Raw genomic sequence first — 5,028 nt, 5'->3', positions numbered from 1 at the left:
CTCTGCTTGCACACTTGCCAATCACTAACAAACTCAGAGCATAAATAAACAAAATACAGAGCGAGAGAATCCTTTCTCAGTGTGTATGCTCACTATATACCTCCATGTTTTTGTTGCAGTCCACTGGGCCTACATGTTTAGTGTTTACCTTTGGCTGTATGCTTGGTAAATTTTGAAATGTGTGTTGAAATGTGTTCATATTTGGAAAATATATTTAACTGGGCTGTGGTTTTCTTGTTTAAATTGTGTGACTGTGGTTGAAGCTGTGATTGTTTGCCTTCCATTTAGTCAAGGAAATGCAGTCTGGTGTGTTGTTTGGGTGTTGTTTGTGTGTGTGTGTGTGTGTGTTAAATGAAGAAAGAACGCTGTGGAGAAAACAAATTTTTGTGCCTGAAATGAAGCAATGCCTATTTAAAAGTTGCAAAACCACTGAGGTTTTATGGGAGGTTATAGTGAGAAACTAGACAGCACTAAGAGACCACAAGCCTCCACCAAGGTGGCTCAGTTTCCCCATAATGGCATTACTAAAAGCCTAATGACAACTCATGTAATCAAGATTACAGTAGTTAATGAAGTCAAGTCTACTTGCATTAAAACTCAGAGGGCTGTGTGTTTATATGTGTTTCAAGCTGACTGCCCTTTCGCTGGAGATCTTCATGATAACTGTTAGAAATTACTCACAGATTGCACTGCATTCTGCACCCGTGTGTGATCGTGCACAAGACCCTCTCCTACATGAACACCACAAGCATGTAAGAACATTTGTTTCCTCCTCTAAAACGACTGTGGACTGCAAACCTACTAGTGGAACGCTAATGAGCAAGCTGATAAGAATTTATACACACTCACCTCATTTCAGAGAATTTTGCTCTACTTATAGTACTAAAATTTCAACTTTGACGTTGCAGCAAACTTCCAAGTGCTTTAGTAAAACTTTAAAAAGATGAGATGGGGGATATGGCCCGAGCACTATGAAGTGATACATTATCCACTTACATATGCCAAACACATAATGATCAAGGGAAAGTATTTCTGATTTGTTAAGAGTTAAGTCCTTTGAGATGAATGGGGATTAGGGGGCTATTGTTTAGTTTGCTTTATCGTGTCTGGTGTTGCCAAATCCTCTCACTTCACCCACACTCATTATATCAAGGGACATACACATAGAGAAAAACACAAAACAAGCTATCACTGTGTTTGTGTGTGTGTCTATGTTGTGAATACCAACACATATAGACACACATTTGATCTATGTTTACAGTGAAAATTCCCTCATAAATCAAAATCATATTTCTTTAATGCCAAACACAAAACCAAACCATAATTAGAATTGTAGCCATAGATGAACTACAATTTTTACTTTGCAGGATAATTCTCTCACTTTGCAAGTCAAAGCTCAGCAGGTATTTGCTGAGGATAAAGTAAGGAAGCTGAACAATAAATGATTGAAAATTTTGTCCTTCACTCAGACGTTCAGGAACTGCCCCTACCCCTATATCGACAAATGGAACACTTGCTGGGCTGTCGCTGCTCTTTGCACGTGATTTTTAAATTGCCTGGCAGCTGTCCTGACACTTTACACCAAAAAACAATATCACAATTAAGTTGCAACAAAATGTAGACAATGTCCTGGTGATAACAGCATAGGTACACTGTGGTTATCAACCACAACCACAATATGAAGCACAACTCTCAGAGGAATCAGCAGGGATGGAATGAACATTGGGCAGAATGACTCTTCTACACAATTTATGTCATCTCTGCTGCTCCTCACTAAAGGTTTTACTCTGGGTGTGTGCGTGAGGGAGTTGTCCTGAGGAAGTGCAGTCCCTGACACCAAACCTCCCAACAGGGAGGAAGGACACCATTTCAACCTGTGAACCTATAACCTAATCCTTTTCAGTAACTGGGACCCAGTCACATCTGATACACACCCAGAGCCAGTTACCATCCAAGTGCAATAACAAGCACATCCCATCTCACTTCAGGAAGCTTTGCAACTCTCTTTTCTGGGTCCAACATTGCAGCTCTCATCTCAAATGAATGTGACTTCTGTGTGCTCTTGGCTATGACCAATCCATGATTTCTACTACAGTTTTCATGATCATAGGTGACTCTCACTTACTAGAAAATACACCATGCATTTTTAAAAAAAAATCTTTGAACCCAGTATTAAAATATTCTTACTCTTTGTCTGGTACTCAAATCAATCTAGTGGGCTCATTGCATCTTATGATATCTGCCACATGTTTATCATATTTTTGTATCACTTTCTAGTCAGGTAACCTTTATAAAGGCTTAATAAGCTCAAATAACAACTTTATTAATGGCCAGTCATATAATATCGAGGACTGGGTAAAGTCTGAGGGTATTTCAGGTTTCCAGTTCAGTTCTTGCAGCTATACAGATGCTGAGGAGGTCCCCTCCCCTCCAGCAGAAGCAATGCAATTGAGAGTTTACCTTCTGTCTCTGCCAAGCGAACTTCTACAGAATAACCAATCATCCAACAGACACACGCCCGCACGCATGCAAGCGCGCACACACGCACAGAGGGTGCAGCAAGAGTTCAAGACCGCTAAAGTGTGGGTTTAACTACAATCAAGGGGACTGGAAAATATCTGGGATAAGCTTTCACCTTATCCGTCTACTTTTCTTTTGTTCGGGACGAGGTTGCGTATTAGTGCGTTAGTTTTGACGAGCGTGACGCTGTTGTCGTAGGCACGTGTTGCGCGTGTGAGGAAACAATTTGAAAGCGCAGGTAAGATGCTTAATAATCACAGCAATGATACTGGGAATGACGTGCTAACTTTGTATGAAGCACACCACTGTGGACTCTGTGTTTAGTTCATGATATTCAGCCAGTTGCCATTCCCATTTGTTGCATTATAATGCTTGTAGGTGAGGTGATATGAAGGGATCCGCAGAACACAGACACATCTATCAGGGCAGGGTTTCCTTTCATTTATTTCATAAAATCTACTGTACATAGCTTCAAAAATATCAACAAATGTGACAGAACCTTTCTGATAATACAGTACGTTTTGAGATGCAGCAAACTGTTCTCATGGGGAGCTCTTATAGTGAAAATAAGATCATTCATTTGAGATAAATGCATTTACTTGCCATTTGATGCAGGTGGCTTTGCAGCCCACATAAATGCATCACTAGCCTATTTTATCTTTCACCACTGGTGGTACATATATGTATAGTATGGTACAGTACTGTACATTATTATATTAGAACTTGGTTGGATGGTTAAATTTGGCAGAAAGTGTTTGGACAGTTTTTGAGTGTGTGGACTTCAAAGTGAATGTGACCTACTGCACTTAGGCAGTCTAGTCTTTTTCCTTCCACCCAAAATATTCACATTGCGGGTCTACAGTACATTTAACATGTTGCAGGAACATACTGTAGGTACTTTACTTATGGAGCTCACCTGTGTGTGCATACTGAAGAAGGTGGGTTTACTGTGCAGCAGAAATAGAAAAAAAACTCATTAGAGTTAGATGTGTAGTTATCCAGCAATCCTTCTGCCTATTTCCTAACAATCTCAAGGATCCTTCTCCACTCAATGTGCTCCTAAAGCTTTAACTAAAGGAAGGCAGAGAGCAGGAGAGACTGCAGTTGCGTGGGTATTGATTTCTATGGCAGTGCTCCGGGGCTTTCGATCTACATGAATGAGCTAAATAAACGAGCTCTGCAGTGGGCCACAGAAAGACATCTCAGAAAATCTTGTTTGATTTTCTTGTTTAAACACTATCCAATCATTACGTCACTGAGGTGGTGTCTGCCAGGCATAATGCTGTATACACAGGCAGTCACAGTTTACTCAACTGAGGATGAGGCAGGCTGAGGACTGCTGCTGAAATCATGAGTGAATGAACCAAGTGACAACACACTTTGTGGCTGAAACTGTAGACTAATCAAATTTTTGTGCAAGCTCTGGCATTACTGGGGAAATAGCAAATGCTACTATGTGAGACTGAATTAGGGGTTTTGGTAGCGCATATCGGGTTCCTTGTCAGTCAGTTCAAAACCATGCTGTGCCAACTCTGAGCCTCCTGCATGCTTTAATTCTTTCCTTTTCCGTATGGTATGTTTTTACTGATCCCTTAAAACCAATATTCAGCTGTGTTTTGAATGGCTGACAGCACCATTCTTGTGCTCTGTGATCACTTCATGCTGAAGCTTTTTTCTGGACGGTGATGAAAACTAAAATCTGAAAGAGTGCTTTCTCAAAACTCAACAGGTTTTGGGTGGAAAGTGCAATTTAAACATACTTTTAGCCATTTTTCATACTAGGCTGGCCTTGTATGGTCACACTTCAAGAATCTTTCAATGCAGCTGAGGCACCTTCACTGCAGTGGTAATGTTACTATGTTTAGAGAGTCTACAGCAGTTAGGTGCAAATGACTAGCACACAGACAGCCTGGCTTTGTTTGCCTGCCCTGAAGCTCTGCAGCCTCTGTGTTTCCCCTGGACCAAGGAAGGAACTGCACCAATGCTGGTGTGGTGATGACCACATATCAAAAGCCTTCCCAGGCCAGAAAAGGAACAATAGAGCTGCTCTCTACATTTTTAGCAGACAGTGATGCTCTTGAGAAGAGTTGTTGCATAGCATTCATGGGTGCACCCCTGTGTCCTCAGGCCATCTAGAGACAAGTGAGAGCACTTACAACTGTCAGTCAGTGTTTTCATGCCCCATTGCTCCCACCTGCCGACCTCAGGATGGTATTAGCTTACACACACCCATAAGTCCATTCATGCAGACACTCATACAGATTTAGAGTTGCATGCCCGGGTCATGCCCTATTCAGCATGGTAGAGTTACTTGTTTTGTTGTGCCTTATCAACAAACCGATCGACATGTTTATCTGTATGCCGTCTCGGTTACATGGTTTGTTCTCTGTTTTGAATTGCTTCTTGACTTTGTTTCCAGTTTATGTTTTCCTATTTCCATCTTAAGTTAAGCCACAGATCCAGGATCACCCCCCCCCCCCCCCCCCCCCCCTTCCTCCCCCCCACATC

The 5,028-nt window shown here is 41.6% G+C and overlaps 1 protein-coding gene across 1 annotated transcript in view; it reads left to right on the top strand.

Annotated features, from left to right (window-relative positions):
• Window positions 1-2,411: 2,411 nt before the first annotated feature.
• sema3d (sema domain, immunoglobulin domain (Ig), short basic domain, secreted, (semaphorin) 3D) overlaps window positions 2,412-5,028 on the top strand; it is a 29,111-nt gene continuing 26,494 nt past the window's right edge. Inside the window, exon 1 of the mRNA XM_020613662.1 lies at window positions 2,412-2,758. The gene's annotated coding sequence lies outside the window, so the exon portion shown is untranslated. The remainder of the gene's footprint in view (window positions 2,759-5,028) is intronic.

This window comes from Monopterus albus, unplaced genomic scaffold, assembly GCF_001952655.1.
Source record: "Monopterus albus unplaced genomic scaffold, M_albus_1.0 scaffold5.1, whole genome shotgun sequence".
NCBI lineage: Eukaryota > Metazoa > Chordata > Actinopteri > Synbranchiformes > Synbranchidae > Monopterus > Monopterus albus.
The sequence above is the reverse complement of the archived record's forward strand: the minus strand, read 5'-3'. Positions and strand labels throughout refer to the sequence as shown.